This window comes from Canis lupus, chromosome 17 (assembly GCF_011100685.1).
Source record: "Canis lupus familiaris isolate Mischka breed German Shepherd chromosome 17, alternate assembly UU_Cfam_GSD_1.0, whole genome shotgun sequence".
Classification (NCBI taxonomy): domain Eukaryota; kingdom Metazoa; phylum Chordata; class Mammalia; order Carnivora; family Canidae; genus Canis; species Canis lupus.
This window is the reverse complement of record NC_049238.1, coordinates 30,463,678-30,481,737: the sequence shown is the minus strand read 5'-3', so window position 1 is coordinate 30,481,737 and position 18,060 is coordinate 30,463,678.

Here is an 18,060-nt window from a genome sequence, read left to right as displayed (position 1 = left end):
AATAATTGGAGTGGCCAAGTAGACAACAGTATGGTGGTTCCTCAGAAAGTTAAAAATGGAGTTACCGTGTGATCCAGCAATTTCCCCTTCTTGTATATATACTCAAAAGAATAGAAAGCAGGGTCTTGAAGAGATACTTGCACACCCACAGTCATAGCAGCATTGGTAGCAACCTAAGTATCCATTGATGGATGAAAGAATAAGCAAAATGTGGTAAATATTATTGTACATATTCACATATAATATATGAATAATATGAATATTGTTCAGCCTTAGAAAGGAAAGAAATTCTGATTCATGCTATAACATGGATGAAACTTTAGGGTATTGAATGAAATAAGCCAATCACAAAGACACAACACAATAATGTATGATTCCACATATATGAGATACATAAAGTAATCAAAATCATAAAGACAGAAAGTACAATGGTGGTTGCCAGAGGCTGAGGGAGGAGAGGCAATTGGTGGTTATTGTTTAATGGATATAAGATTTTTCAGTTTTGCAAGATGAAGAGCTCTGGAGATGGATGGTGGTGATGGCTACAGAACAATATGAATTTACTTACTACCACTGAACTGTATGCTTAAATGGTTAAGATGGTAACTTTTAGGTTACATATATTTTACTACAGTGAAAAATTTTTGAAAAAAAATTAGGTTAGTGGTTCTTTCATGGATGTCATTCAACATTTTTCTTTGCTTTTATTTATTTTCTCTTCTGGGAAATTTCCTCTCTTAAATTATGGTCAAATACAATTATTACTTATGGTTTTACAATTGTCTGACTAAATGAATATACTTTTGATAGTTCTATCATATCTTTGATTGTTACAAGAAATTTTTTTGGTCTTCTAGGATTCCAGGCATTATAGTGGAAAATAGGTATTGATATAAAGGAGGGGCCATGGCACATACCCTCTAAACCCCATTTCCTCCACATTCTTACATTACATTTACATTAACCCATATCCTTGAACTTGGGACCAATCATAAGATCCAACATCTCAGGGTTCCCAGAAAAAGAACACGATAATTAAACACGTATTGAACATTGTCTGTGGGTGTGTACTGGGCTAAATTCTTGCCATGCACCATCCCATTCAATTTTCAACCTTTTAGGGCAAATACTATTATTAGCCTCATTTCATAGATGTAGAAACTGAGTCTTAGAAAAAGGAAGTAATTGGGGCACCTGGATGGCTCAGCTGGTTGAGTCTCTGACTTGTGATTTTGGCTCAGGTCATGATCTCCTGGGTTGTGGGATTGGGCTCTGTGCTTGGCAGGGAGTGTGCTTGGGATTTTCTCACTCTGCCCCTCCCCCCTTATGTGTGTGTGCTCTCTCTTTCTCTTTCTTTATATTTATTTATAAAAAATAAATTAATCTTTTAAAAAATAAGAGAAAAGAAAGTTTTTGCCATAGGTCACAGATCTAGAAAATGATGGAGTCAAAATTTGGACCAAGGACATCTGGATCCAGAGCTCATGTTTTAGCCACTGGTTATGGCTTTAATGCATCAGAATGTGGCAGCTGCAGGCCTGCTTGGACTAGTCTTAGACTCTGAATTGCTCTGCTCTTCCACAACATTTGACAGGTTCATGTGTGGTCACTTGCAGCTGGTGTCAAACTACCAGGTGTGGTATCTTCCCTGAGCCCAATTAAAAAAAAAAAAAAAAAAAAAGATACACAGAACAGAGGAAGAAAGATGATATCAGATGGAATGTGTACATTCAGAATATATCCATATATTTAAAAACATGCAGTGCCTAATATTTAAACAAATTCCATATGCAGAGAAAATATACATGCATTTCTCTAAGTGGAACATAGGTTAGTTAGCTAATTCATTCCTTCTTCTTGATAAAATGGTTAGAAATTGCTTAGAGGGCAGTCCCGGTGGCGCAGCAGTTTAGCGCCGCCTGCAGCCCAGGGCGTGATCCTGGAGACCCTGGATCGAGTCCCATGTCAGGCTCCTTGCGTGGTGGAGCTTGCTTCTCCCTCTGCCTGTGTCTCTGCCTCTCTCTGTGTGTCTCTATGAATGAATGAATAAATAAAATCTTAAAAAAAAAGAAATTGCTTAGAAATGCTTTTTATTTTACAATAGAAATTACCAGCACTAACCTCATGGACTACCTACTGTTTCTTCTCTTGTCCCTTCAATTCTTATCCATCCCCTCTCTTTCTTTGCCCTTTCTCACTACTCCTTTAAAAGGATTTAAGCAACTCGTTCAAATGTTAAGTCAAATGCTCTCCCTTTTGGGTAGAGATCACTTCCCTCCCTTCCATGACTGGCTGGTCCTGTTACCTTTCAGTAAGGACTTTGCCAGAGATGATGGAGGGATCGCATTTCCTTATAGAAATCCAGCCTGTGTGACATTTACCATCTCGTTATGGTTTTCTAAGTGTATGCTGTCCTTCCAGAAAAGAGGCCTACCCAGCAAACCTTCACCAAGTGCTCACTAGGTACCAGGCATGGTGAACTTGCTTGCTAAGGGTCACTAGTATGTGGCAGATTCAGGATTCCACCCAGGTCTGTCTGATTCCAGAGTGTATGTTCTACACTGGCTTTCTAGCCAAGGTCGGGCTCAATATGTTCCCTGAGGCTACTTTTCCTAGCTGTGCAGATAGTCATGGGAGAACCTCTGGATGTCACCTGCTATAGCTAGCTCCTAGAAGTGGCACCAGACAGTGCTGTCCTTCCTGTTTCCAGGCTAAAGAAGAATGAGGGTGATGTGTACAGGCTGGAGGAGACCAAAATCCCCAAGATCTAGGGAGAAGAATGTGGCTAAGTATATGGCATCTGATCATAGCATTCTAGAGCTGAGTGGGACTTCAAAGATAATTTCCTCAAACTCTTTTATTTGCAGGTGAGGAAGTTGAAGATCTGAGAGACCAAGTGAATTATCTAAGGACACATAGCCAGTTAGCTAGAAGCCAGTTCATGACCTAAGTTTTTGGATTCAGAATAAACTGCTTTTTTCACTCTACCTGCCTTCTGCTTGAGTTTTACTTGTTATCAAGAAGTCACAAAGATCAGAAAATTAAATTGCTTTTCACTATGCTATTTCATATGATACAGTTCTACTGAAAGTAATTATAATAATGATGCAAGCAGATCTCCTAAATGCAGGGGTTCCAAAATGTTTCTGCCTTTTGCACATATATAGAATTCCAAGGCCATATTTATACCACATAAAATTTTCAAAGAGCTGAGCAATTTCCTATAAAAACTCAGTTGTGTACTGATTACTAAGTTGGAAAACTCAGGGTTTCCTGGCAACTCCCACTTTTCTTGTACTTGGGGGGATCAAATTCCTCAGCAAAGAACCTCTCCTGACTTATCTTCTCCACGATGGCCATGACCCAGGTCCAAGGGGCCCTTCCGGATGTTCCTGTCTTCCTTGCCTACTTACTCTCTCTTGAGCCTATGATCTTGCCTCCAATCCTCACCAAATAAATGACCTTAGATGGAAAATTCTTAGAATGAAGAGTCCATATTTTTCTCCCATTAGAAGAACTATTGGATTAGAACTCAGGTGAACTCACTTCTGGTCCTGATTCAAACACTAAACAGTCCTGGTGCTTAGTTTCTTCATGGGTAAAATATGGACAAAAATCTCTGCCTTACCTTTTGGGGTTGTTTTAAAGATTTTGAAAGTGAGTCACAGAATCATGGGCACAAACTGGGCCTACTGAGTCTAACCCCTTATGTCAGAGTTGAGGAAATGGATACCTGGAGGTTCTAGGATACTTGTCCCCAACCCAAATCTTGGCTAATGGCAGAATCAGGTCCCCCCCACATCCGCCCCGTTAATGCTCTTTCACTGTTCAGTGCCACCCATAATAGCAAATACAAAAGCATGCTTAAAAGGATAAATCATGAATCTGACAACATGTAATTATTTAGTTATTAATTAATACACACTGTGTATAGAGTCCGCACTAATCCAATTTTTTTCATGCCTTAAAAGGGTTATAGGTTGTCAGGAATTTCTAAAGATGGCAAAAATATTATGTCTAAAGACAAGTACTTCTCTTTCCAGTAAATACCAGGAAAGCAGGAAGTTTAACCAGAGATTAAGCTCAGCCTCCTCCAGCAGCCATCTCTTGTTGTTTAAAAAAAAATCATTATTGAGACATAATTCAACATACCATAAAATTCACCAATTTAAGGTGAATGCTTCAGTGATTTTTAGTATATTCACAAGGCTGTGTAACCATCACCAAGATCTAATTCCAGAACATTTTCATCATCCTGCTGCTTTTGAAATGTCAGTCTGGTCGGGTTGAGTGTAACTTCACGGAAGCATGGCTCTTGGTTCCAGCATATTATGTCGCCCCTGGTGTAATGATCTTGGCTGAGATCAGATATCCCAAGTTCCCCCTCTACTTGGAGAGCTCTGTGTCTGCCAGAGGCCTGACTTCCTTAGAGATAGACCAGGAGTGAGATAGACACTGAATCCCAAAATAAGCCTTAGCAATGAGAATCAGTACCTGAAAAGCAAAAGTCAGCATCAAGACTGATCTGTAGGATCAAAAGAGAAGGTTCCAGAGTGAGCAGAACTGGAAGTGGCCCGGGTGGTGGGTTTAAAGATTCAGGGTTCAGTGATGGAGGGCTCTTCAGACTGTCCTGCTTTGGTGCCTGGGGTTTGGATGCATGCTGAATCAGCCTACCTGTCTTCTGCATTATCACTCGATCTAAGCCTACAGGGCTTCCAGAGCACCCACCCGAGGGCTGCCCGGTTCCATCACTGCCCTCCTCCCCCATGTGTACTGTGATCACCTGTTTACTAGGAAGCATTCCTGAACGGACAACAAGCTTCCAAAGGAAAGGAGTCTTACCTTTTTTTGTTGCTCTCAGCGTCATCTGGCACCACATACAATAAAGATTTCTTGAACAAATTATTAATTTGTCCACAAGCCTAAATTTAGTTTTCTACATCTCTATAATACTCAAAACTGAGAATGGACTCAGGCATCCCATAGTTCTCCAAGTAGATATACAAAACTATAATGATACAGATCCTGTAGTTTTCACTAAGGAACTCTAGTTCTGATCCAAAGAACAAAAGGGAATAAACCTCTGCTTTGTTCTCTGTAGTAACCCTTCAAGTATTTGAAATGAGCTGTCATGTCCTCTATATCTTTTATTTTCCAGTTTAAATATTTGTACTTCTTTGGCAATTATGCTTAAAAGTATAAATTACATTACTCATTCAGCAATTTTATTTATTTATTTATTTATTTATTTATTTATTTATTTATTTATTTATTTATAAGTAATCTCTACACTCAACATGGGGCTTGACCTCACAACCTTGAGATCAAGGGTCTCATGCTCCACTGACTGAGCCAGCCAAGAGCCCCTCAACATGTATTTTTGATTATGTTTTATGTATAAGACACTGTGCCAGGGGCCGTGGTTACCAGACAGAACATGACAGGGACCCTGCCCTAATGAAGCCTGAAGTCCAAAGTGGTTGTGCTATTCCCAATTTCTGGGGTTTCTTGAATTGCCCAAATATGGTTTTTGGAACTTAACAGTATATTGCCAAGTGGTCTGACCAGTGCAGAGTTCAGAACTCTTACTTCATGATATGAACCCTGTGCTTCCAAGAACTTTCGATTGCTCATGTTACCTTTAGGAAGTGCTCAGACTGTACTAACGTGGTGTGTGTGTGTGTGTGTGTGTGTTTGTGTGTGTGCGTGTGCCCATGCATGCCCACTCATGCACACTCATGTGTGGGATATAAGATGTTTGGTTAAAAGTTTTGTGAGATTCCTCTTTGTGATTAAACCAAGTATGTGATAGTATTTCTGGGGACAGAAGTTCAAGTCAAACACATATTCATCCTGCCAAAAAACCTCAAAAAACAAAATCCAACTCTTAGGAATAAGCAGATTGCAATCTTCATATCAAACCGAACTCATAAGGATGAACAGATTTTTTTTTAAAGGGCATTTCACATTGTTGCTAATAGATCTTTATGATGTTTCTGAAAATAATTGGAAGGGAAGCATGGACATCTGGCATGTGAATAAAGCTGTTTCTAATTACAGGGGGGCTATTTGTCTTCAAAGCATAGCTGACACTGGGGTACCCTAGGATGTGCTCTTTTTTTTAAAGATACTTGTTGAGGATCTGGCCACCTCCAGTCTTTACCTATTCAAAGAATGTGGGATAGGCCAATTCCTTTCAGCTTCTGACCTGAATAACTTTGGACCTTAAATTCCTTTAGGCTTTTTTTTTTCCCCTTTTGGGGTTTTGCTTTGAGGCTGAAAATGTGAATTTTTCATTTATGCTGTTTCCTGGGTACTTTCCGTCTGTTCAGGAGACAGAATCACCAGGGGCTAGAAGGTCAACAGAAGAGAAAGTGCTTCTCATCCATGACAACTGGGATCCATGTGGGAGAACTCTGCATACTTGGGTGGTCAGGAGGCCCAGGAATGGGTCCAGAAAAAGCACAGTGCATGAGAGTCATTCTGTCCTCCAGCAAATCTAATTGGAAGGAGGGATTATGCTGAGTATTTAGAAATTAGTGATTTCACTGCTTAATATTTTCAAATAATTTTTCCTGGCCTAGCATTTCTTCATTTTCGCAATACTCATTAGACGCCAAATGCCAGGAACTTCAGAAATAATTATTATCATAAGTGTTGTCTTGAGGAGTATCTATACCTTTTTGTTTTCCCCGTGGTCCACAAAGCCCACACTCGTCAGCCATGGATACAGTGACCACTCTCTGAAGACAGCAGAGGGCAAGACACTTTAGAATCCTCCTGGGCAATGTTTCTTATCCTAAGATTTCATCAGCACTGAGGAGAGGTCCGAGGGGACCGTTGCATGGGCCACTGTGAGGGCTCTTGCCATTATTCCCGTTTTATTTCCAGAAATCCTTTTCTTAGTTTCAGATAACGTGGCAGCTATACATGAAAATCAGTGTTCTAGTGAAAAGAAAATTATTTACTAAAAAAATTTTGAACCTAACAGACATTCTAATTCTATTGTTCTCACAGAAGAAATCTTTTGCTATAGATTCTCATCAAAGAAATTTAGGAAATAGACATAAGCACAAAGCAGGAAATTAATCACTAATTACTCTAGTCTGCAAGGAGAAGCACTGATAAAATGTTGGTATATACTTCTCTTCATTTTTCTAGACATGATTTTCTTTTATAGAAGTTTTATGTATTTTTTAAAAAGATTATTTATGAGAGAGACAGAGAGAGCAGTGGAGGAGGGGCAGGGGAGAGGGAGAGAGAGAAAATTTAGAGCAGACTTCCCACTGAGCATGGAGGCCAAAGAGGAGCTCAATCTTACCACCCAGAGCTCACTACCTAAGCAGAAATCAAGAGTCAGATGCTCATATATATATATATATATATACACACACACACATTTTCACTATCTATATATATATATAGAGAGAATATATATTCATTAATTATATATATATGTATACAGACACACACTGGGATAAATATTCTTATATCTAACTCTTTATTCCCATTCATTATCATCATAATAATAAATTATAATAATTTCCTTATAATAATCCCTAGAAGTAGACTTTCCGGGTAAAAGGATAAACGAAAAATTTAAACGTTTTGAAATATATATAGAGAAGCCTTGGTTTCTGAGTAGTGATATTTTTATCCCAAGCTCTAACCCAAGTGTGTGACAAGGAGTGTAATTCCTCCATTGTAGAATAGGGAACATAGTCACAAACTCACTGTATTTCAAAAGATGATTCTGCAAAGAAGAATGCGGTAAGACTTTTGAAATATAGCATGTGGTAGGCACCAGTGGTGGCCTGCTCAGCTGGCATTCTTCATCATTTCAACAAATCTTGGTTTTGTCATTATTCACCCTTCCCCATTGTAGTCCTTGTACCTTTAGGGCAGGCCTAGATTGTCTGCGATCTTCTCACTCCTGCCAGTGATAGGTTCAGGAACAGGCCTGTGAACCAGTTTGGTTTCCTGAGATTCAACAGGAAGTTTGCTGGGGCTTCTGGCAAATTCCCCACTCTTAAGAGAGAACCATAGGAAGGGAAAGTCTCTCTCCCTGGACACTGAAATGTGTATGCATCAAGCTTGGCCATGCTGCTGCAATTGCCATATTATCTCAGCCTGAGAATGGAACTGAACACAGAGCTGTGTATCGTGGAGAAGTGGGACTGGAGCCATTGTATTAGTCACCCTGCAAGCCTGCCCAGCCTCTGTTGTCCAGTGAGACCCAAGTCTGGTGGTATATTCTCTTGGAATCCATCAACTTGAGTATAACTCCAATCCTGATCATCGTCCTTTTCATTTTCTTTCTTAATTATGGGAAATGAGTTTCAGTCTCTCATAGGTTTCCTTCCAGTCTCTTACAGTCTCCTTTGCCCAAATCTCCAAAAAACTACGCCTTGAGGGAATATCTGAGTGAAGAGGACAGTGCTCATGCAAACAATTCAGAAATGACTCACTTAGATGGGCTGAACTGGAAGAGCTCAACCCTGGCCTTGCAATTTGGTCATAGGACCAGAAGATTTTCCATGTGGGAAGAAACGCTGGTGTTCAACAAGTCCTGATCCTCTTTTGTAGAGGAGGAAACTGAGCTTCAAGAAGATTTAGGAGAATTTACTACAAAGTCCGTGCAAGCTGGGTGCTCCAAGGGCAGCAGCTATGGGAGCCTCATCTGGAGTGCATGACTCCTGCCAAGTTCAGTGGGGAATTAAGCCAAAATGTACCTTGATTGGCTCTACCCCCGCCATTTGTTTCCTGGTCAATCAAGGTATCCCATTTGTAGTCAGAACCCAAGGAGCACATTAGAAGTCCAGTCTTCTTCTAGTTCTTTCTAGTGATTTTTTGTAGAAGTCCCTGGGGAGGGGTCTCACAAGTAATCCAGACTTCCTCCTGCAGTTCTTCAGAGCATCTGCTCTTGGTCTACACCTCTTGCTGCCCTTCTGCTACCCTATTATTTGTCCTATATTCTAACAGTATTCACAATCCATGCTGCTGCCAAGTTCCCCCACATGCCATCTCTGTTCAGTCCATGTTCCTTCTGACTGTCTCTGGACTGCTATCCCTTTAGGTCTCTCTTCCTCTCCAGTCAATAAGACGATGCTTGTTTTTCATGGTTCCTGATTCTGAATGGGTCCCCCAATTCTGTCTTCACCCTCCTAGCCTGTTCCTTTCCAGAGAACAGGTACACTCCTGGAATGGGTTTTACAAAAACTGGCTCTGACACAGCACCACACTGTGTGTGGGTCCCCATCTCCCTCCAACCTGCAGCTCTGCTAGGTGGCTTATTCATGTGTGGTATTTCTCAGAAACCCCACTTCCAAATTATAGGGTGGGACTGGAGCAGGAATTCTCAATCTGTGATAAACTTTGGAGTGGAAGTTGGGCATCCACCAACACTTTAAAACTGTATTGAAAGTTTTGTGTAAATAACCTTTCAAGGGACCAAAGTCTCTCCTTTTGTATCAGAGTATCCAAGGGGTCTGTGACACTATAATGATTGAGAACCACTGGTCTAGATGGTTTCTAAACCAGCTGGTCTCTAAAGCTGTTTGAGTCTAATGTTCTGTGACCCTGGGATTCCATAATACAGGCTTGTCACAAATTTACCAAATGCAAAATCATTTGACCATTCTCAGAAATTACTCTATTTCATTCTTAAGTGGGTACAAGAGTTTATGCAAGAATTTTTTTCAGCTTTGTTTGCACTGGAGGTGTTGTATTGTCTTAAGACAATAATAAAAGATAAGGAGTTAAAATTTTTATTAGCAAGATATTAGTACTCTATCCATAAAAGGATATTTTTTCTATATATCCTCAAGTACTGTAAATACTAAGAGACCTTTCTTTTCACAGCAGCAAGATCTTGGATGGATGCTGGGGAACGGATGGTGCTTAGGCTTGGCTCCCTTTCCAGGTACTCCTTCCTCTCAAGGAATGAGAGGCCTGGGGGAACCTTACTTCTCCTCTGTCTGGCCATCTACAGATTCACAGTTGACCCTTAAATGGCATCTTCTGTTAATATGGGGCAGGGTAACCACTTGCATGGGAGTCCAAGGTCGGTAAAACGGTCAGTGGGTCAAATGATAAGTGAAATATATGTAATTTTTAACCACAACTGGAAGATAGTGTTGGGAAAATGACACAAAAATGTTCCTATACTACTTACAGTAAAATTTGGAAATATTTAGCATTAGCCCAGCTGTTGCAAATATGATTTAAGTGTGGTGTTCTGAGGATGCTATAAAATTTTTCTTTTAATTGTAGTAAAACACACATAACATAAAATTTACCATCTTAATCATTTCTTCTCTTTTTTCCAAAGATTTTGTTTATTTATTTGACAGAGCAAGAGAGCAGAAGCAGGGGGAGTGGCAGAAGGAGAGGGAAAAGCAGATTCCCTGCTGAGCAGGGAGCCCAATGGGGGGCTCAGTCCCAGGGCCCTGGGATCATGACCTGAGCCAACAGCAATTGTTTAACCGACCGAGCCACCCAGACATTCCTCATCTTATTCATTTCTTAGCATACAGAGCAGTAACATTAAGTACATTCACATTGTTGCACTGAAACTCCATACCATTAAACAGCTCCCTGTTCTCTCCCCCATTAGCAACACTCCACAACCCCTCCCACTTTTCTCTAGTTCCCTCATATAAGTAAAATCTTACAGGATTAATCTTTTGTGATGGCTTCTGTCACTTAATGTAATGTCCTCAAGAGGAATCTCCATTTTTACACCAATATCATCTTTTAATTTGTAAAGAAAAATTGGCAATTAATAAAAAACAGATGACTGACTATGGCTTCTGATCTGTGTTGTCCTGGTCTGGATACAGTTTACAACCAGGGACGTTTTTACTTTCTTTTATCAGGTTTCCAGGGAAGCAGAGCGAGAAAGTTAATCAAAGTCAAATGTTCATGGGGAAAGGGTTTCGTTAATCCTTTATTCTTAGCCCTTCAAATGGTTAAATAGAAAGGAGTCAGAATGATGAAGTGATATGAAGAACTAAATTGCACAGTGAAATTTGTCATCTCTTTTTGGCTATGAGTCTGTTCCCCAACACACGCAGATTAATAGTGATGGAGCTATAATTAGAATGCCAATGCCTGACAATGTGCCATCAAATAGCACATTCTTTCCAAAGAGAAGGAAGAGAAAGCACGAGGAAAGAGAAGACAGTGGTGATAATCTATGAAGGAGGCAGCAGAGTGAGAAAGAGGAAGGCATTTTTTCCTGGCAGTGGTTGCCCCACTGGCAGCAGTTTAGCAGCCCGTAGAGATGCCACACAGGATTTCACATGAGTAAAAATGGGACTTGGGGCAGTAATTTGTGAACTCTCTGATCTTGCTAAAGAGGAGTCTCTTTTGTCTTTGAAAGAGGAAAGTAATTCACACTATCAGTCATTCTGCAAATAGAAAAACTGTGGACTGCTTAAGAGGTAATGGGTTTGGGCTGGGATCCTCCCCTGACTGCCTCTACTCTCCAGTCTTTCTTAAGGTCAGCATTTGTAGTCAAAATAGACTGGAAACATTGTTCTTATAGCTTTTTATTTTCATTGAATACAGGAGTCCCTCTCTATATGTTCTGTATTTAATATACATAAAGACATTTCTGGATCTTCTCGTATGATAAAGAGGGCATGATGAGGAGAAACTTGAAAGACGGTTGCAACGCCACTATCACACTGAAGACAAGCAGATGAGTTTCTCAAGAAGCAGCTGGTGCATGAGTATGGGAAGAGCCGGTTTGAGGGATGGAAGAGGAAAGTTTGACCTGACCCAAAGAAGGTCCTATGAACAGTGAGGTCAGGGGAGGTTTCCTGTTGGACTGCACACAGAAGTATGATCTGGAAAAAGCCAACAAAATAACCTCTGTTCTCTGACTGAAGCAAGAACTCTAATCCCTACCCAGATAAGAGCTAGGAATAAAATGTCTGTGCTAAGAGAGGCTTGAACGGGGGAGCTATCTACCACAGCTGAACAAGGTCAAGTATCCCTCTGTAACTTGAAGAGGCCAGAATGGAGTTCCTGTTCAGGGCACCTCCCCACACAAGTGAAGCTTGAGGAAGACAGAAACTTTCTTCTTGTAATCCCAGTACTTAGCACTGAGTAAGCTATTCAATATAGCTGAACAAGCATGGCCTGTAGGGAATACAGCTTGATGTTTCACTACTGAGACACCAATCCTCCCCCAACTTTTCCGGGGTATTCTTAATTTCTGATTCATGGCCAACCAGTGGGCCATGACAAGAAAATGTACTTGCTCTACGGATGTGAAGAACTGTGGAGTGTTATCATCAATGAGATGGACACACAGGGTCTCAAGAGATGACATGTGAGAAGACCAGGAATTTCTTGTGCATGTGCACACACACACAAGACACACACAATCTCTCAGTTCCTCTTTTAGGACATAGTTTCATTTGGGGTTTTTTGTCTTGTTTTGTTTTGTAGCTTGGCGACATCTGGCAGCATTCAGTCTCTCTCGTTCAAACTAATGCATAAAAAACTAAGGTGACCTGGTGTTACTAAATCGTCACCAGCTGTGTCTAGCTTTAAAAATCTGTTATTAATACCAGAGCTGGATGTTACATATTAGCCAAACACTGCTTATTAATCATTCACAGGTATGTGGTGGTGGTAGAGTTAAGCTTCCAAAGACAATGCCCTGGCAGCTAAGGATTTATGGGTTTTCCTAAAGAGAACAACAATAGGATGGGAGAAGGACCAGTAGGACCCCAACCCTGAATATGAACCTTCGCCTAATCCACTGTTCTGTTTAAATTGCTCTTTAAGCTGCTTAGAGAAAAGGAGTGGCACTACCTGTGAGGATAGGAAGCAGTTACTGTCAGAAGAAATCCAGAACCTCCAAAAGTAAGGCTAGGGCAGTTCTCCCATTTTCTCCTTCAGCTGAGTGCCAACAGCTTGTGGGTGCTCATCTGCAGAGTCTCTCTCCTGTCCCCGGAGCTCAGCAGTTTTAGGATTCAGCTCTCTGGAGGTGTCCTCTCTAATCCTATAGAGTGTGGTGCCCCGGTGAGCCCTTCTGCCAAAGGGCATAGGAGCAAAACTGCAGGCCAGCAAACCCTGGTCCCCTCCCCTTCTTTCCCTCCCCCATTCCAGAGTGTGATGGCAGAGACTAAGGCCAGGGTCCCTCATGGCCCTGTTACCACTAAACTGGGAATGACCACCTGCTGGGAAACCTTGGTAGAAGCTGGGGGTTCAGTTGTTGGAGATTATCTCCCCTGAAGCATGTTCTGAGGTTATACCGGGTTTGAGGGTTCGCCAGAGACAAAAAGGATTCTGGTTGAGATGGGAGGAATAGCCCAGAGCTTTGGGGCACCCGTGTGCATGTGTGTGCATGCACACACCCCATGTATTATACCATGTATGCATGTGAATGTGCAATTGTGAAGTGTTCGCACTCATGGAACCAGCTCCTCTGACCAAACTATACTTGTGCTCTCTTTCTTGGATGACAGTAAAAATGTATGATCATTTGTAGGGGGAAAAAATCCGAAAACACAGCAAAGCACAAAGAAGAAAATAATCCCATCACCAAAAAAAAACCACTTAAGCATTTTGTATCTGGCACTCCCATCTTTTCACTTGGCATATTGAGAGTTCTTTATTCTGTTTTTCAAAATCGGGATCCTACCCAATGTACTGCTTAGTGTATGTTAACGATGTACTACTAAACTATTTTAAGTTAAGGATGTATTGTGAATGTTCCCCCATATTCCCATGATTTTCCATGCTGGTCTAGTAGTCCAGGTCTGGATGCACCCAGCCAGATACTTTAACTACAATCAGGATAAGCACGTTTACTCATGACCTTGGCTCCAGGCATAAATAAAGACAATGAGCCCTCAGCCCTGCCGGCCAGATAACCCCCAAAGTCCCATGACACAGCATTTCATTGGCAGCTGAGGGCTCAGAGCAGGGCTGTGTTCTCTTTCTTGTGTGTGTTTCTGGGGACAGAGACCTTTCTCTTCTCTCCTGGGACTGGATAGGTTTTACTCTTTCTTTGCTCAGTTGTGGTCTGTGGTTTTTCAGGATCCTGGGTCTGTTTGAGCAACAGAGTGGTTCAGAGCCTGAAGTGGGGTGGGGGTTGGGGGGAGCACTCAGGGAAATACAAACCTCTGCTTCTTGAGTGCCTGTCAGTCAGCCAACTGGCTGTTCCCTGGGTCTGAAAAGCAGCTCTAGTGCTTTCAGAGCTAGTAGAACGGGGAGCCCAGGACAGGAGGCCTGTGGTGTGGGTGGGGAGCCCTAACTGCTCCTCCTCTCTGCTACCATTTAAAACCATCTGGAGGCTGGGAGGTAATTCGTTCAGCCCTTCAACTCGTGTGACCACACACGTTCTTTAAAGAGATAGTTACGAGCTTCACAGGAAAACAGAATTCTCCTCAGCAAAATTCAGGAAAAGAGTTTCCATTTTCTCTACTTTCCCCATGTATGACTCTCCGCAAGAGAGGTATTTGTGGTCTTCAAGCATGCTTCAGATTTTCACTTCAGCTTTGGTTTTTCCCTCACAACTTCCTCTTGCTACTGTGAAATGTGGTCGCCTGAAGTGGCTTTTCCTTTCTTTTCTGTCTTCCCATGATAATCCATGGGCTCATGTCTCAGTGGGGGATCAAAGTAGGAAGACCTTCATAGGATCATCCCCTGACCCTGCTCAGCCTTGCTCTGGGGAAGGGAGAAGGCCTAGGCTCCTGACAGGACCCACTGAAAACTGGACAGAAGCTGGGCAGAAAAGCATAGGACCGTTTCTTTCTTTCTTTCTAATTTTTAAAAAATATTTTACTTATTTGTTCAAGAGTGACACAGAAACAGGCAGATACATAGGCAGAGGGAGAAGCAGGCTCCCTATAGGGAGCCTGTGTGGGACTTGATCCCAGGACCCTGGAATCGTGACCTGAGCCAAAGGCAGATGATTAACCACTGAGCCACCCAGGTGCCCAAGCACAGGACCTTTTCATTTTTTAGAATTCTACTCTGCTTTTCCTTTTTATTTTGTCCCCTGTGTCGGTGACCCAAGAATAAAGCTAACGAGAAAGGGAAAATGTGATCCTTCAGGCCTACTTAAGGTGAGGAAAGGCAGGATAGAACAACAGATATTAATAAAGAACAAAACATCGCAGCTGATATTTCTCACAGTTCAGAGAGCGATTTCATCTGCATTGTCTCCCTAGCTCCTCACGATAGCCCAAAAAAGGAATAGATCACCTTTTAGTCACCTCTGTAACTGTACACTGGGAACTGCAGGTCTGCAATGGATGCTGTGGTGTGCTCTTCAGGTGTCCCTTCAGGACAAAGAAACTCAGCTCCCCCTCCCCCAACTTGTAGGGAGTATCGGCTGCTAAGTCCCCCAGGGGAACTGCTTTCCATCGAAGGGCTCTGCCTCAAACAAGGCTTCCCTCCCTTCCTGGGCCCTTGCTTTGACTCCAGACCCCTCAAAAGAGTCATCCCAGCTCCTGGCCACCCGGTAGGATCAGCTGAGGACTCAGTAGCTACTGTATCAGAGTTCAACACATCAGATTTTATTCTATGTGCCTTTTGAAAACTGCAATATTTTTCTCAATAACTCATCTTGGCTCTCTATCCATATCAACAAGTGTAGACATATAGTCTTCAACAGCTGCAAAATATCCCATGGATATCTCATAATTTATTTATCTGATCCCTTACTGTTGAATATTTAGGTACTTTCCAATTATTTTCTATCAATTATACTTTGTTGAACATCTTTGTATATACATCTTTGCAAACTTGTTCAACTATCTTTAGGATGAATTCCTACAAGGGGATTGCTAGGTCAAAAGATACTGCTCTCCAGAAGAGTGGTATCAATTTATATTCCCACCACAAGCGTTGGGAAAATCCCCAAATCCGTCTGTCTCAGTTCAAATTCATGATGATAAAATGCAAATGGACACTCAGCATTACAATCCTACACATATTCCTACGTAGTTTGCTTTCCTACTTTTCAAGATAATTCGTTAAATTGGTTTCATTTCTTCTTAACCCTATGGTATCCCTTCCTTCCCCTCACATGTCCGGCTGATATCCTGGTTTCCTACCTAAAAAAAAAGTAGAAGTCATAGAGGGTATCTTATCCATCCACCCTCAAATCAATGCACCTCACCCCAACTCCCACCATATGCACTATGTACTGGAACCTCATTTTCTCCTTCTCTTTCACTGTGGCAGAGTCCACATGGCAACATCTTACTTGAACCACATTTGCCCAACTGCTCAAGGACTTCTCCCTTTCCTTCTATCATTATCATCATCATCATCATCATCATCATCATCATTATCATCATTATCATCATCATCTCTGTCTTGTCTTTCCTGGATCATTGCCAACAGCATAAAAGAAACTCTCTCATTTCCCATCTTAAAATACAAATGAATAAAAAATAACAAATAAAGCAAAACCCCTCTCTTGAGCCCATGGCCCCTCTAATGTTCACTCCATTTCTCTTAGGTCCTTCCCAGCAAAACCTTTGGAACAAGTAGTCTATACTCTCTGCCACAAATTGTTCACTATCCATCTACTCTTTATGTTCTCCCAGTGATTGATTTCCTCTGCTCACTCCAATTTTTCTTGTCTAGATCACTGATTCCTTTCATGTTGCCACATCTAAGGGACACATTTTTGTCCTTGTCTTGAGTCCCAGCAGCAGAGACAGTGTCTACAACCAACCACTCTCCTGAAAATACCCAGCCACCCAACTTCTATGATAATATGCTCTGCTAGCTTCTCTTTTAACTTACAGGTTTCTCCTGCTCAGATTTTTTTTGTTGATACTTACCCCTCCATGTGAACTACATGCAACTGGAACACCCCAGGGTGCAGTCCTTGGCTCTTAAAACCTGTTTCTGTCCTACCTGACCCCTTTCTCCTTCTTAGTACCATTACTGAGAAGGTACATAAAAGTTACATAAAATAAATATCAAAAGTTGACAAAGACAGCTCCAAAATAAATAAATACAAATTAATGTCATAGTATTTATCCACTCATTCAATCACATTTATTGGCGCCTCCTAGGTGCCAACCACTGAGGGACGAGAATGGTGAGCAAGATAGACAAAGTCTCTGTTCCAGAGTCACATGCCATAAAGTGCAAAAATCTCACACTCAGAGAAGAGGTGTGTTCATTGCCAAGATCCTTCAATGGAATATTGCATATGAAGGCTTTTTTTTTAATAATATATTTGAATTGAGGCTTCTGGCTGGCTCAGTTGGTTGAGCATCCAATTCTTGATTTTGGCTCAGGTCAAGATCTCAGAGTGATGAGATGGAGTCCCACATCAAGCTCTGCACTGGCTATGAAGTCTACTTAAGATTCTCGCTCTCCCTCTCTCTCTGCCCCTCTGCCTTCCCCCGTGCATACACACATCCACACACACTCTCTCTTTAGAATAAATAAATAAATCTTTAAATATATATACATGTGGCTTTATTAAAAGTTTTGGGTTTTTTTTTTTTAAGGATAAGGGAAAATAGGTTTATGCCTCTGGAGAAAATTTTGGCAGAGTTTCTAAACAAACACACTAAAGATTTTCTAATCTGCTTAGAGTCATAAATGAACTATTTCCTTACTTAAGAACAATTAGGAATTGCTTATTTTCTCAATTTTAAGTGAGTTTCTGAAACATATCACACGATACCAAGGATGAGTGGAAATTAGAAGCTGTTGCTTCTAATTGCTCCTTCCAGGTCATGAATCATAGTATCCTGCTTTTCTTCTACAATTTGCTGCAACTAATGTCTGAAATCTAAGACCCTCATCCTGAATTAACTTATAATTCAGAGTTAAAAAGACATTACCCAACTCAGCACTGTGATTATTTACATTGTGCATGTGGTGATAAATTAGGAAATCCTTGTGTATTTAAGATCTTCCTCTTAGAACATTTGGATATCCCTATAATGCTGCCTTTAGGGCAAAAATTAGATAGGGTGGGAGTTGGTCTGGAGTTGTTTTTAGATATCTTAATAAACGTTTGGACTAAACACAAGAGAAACCTATATATATATATATAATATA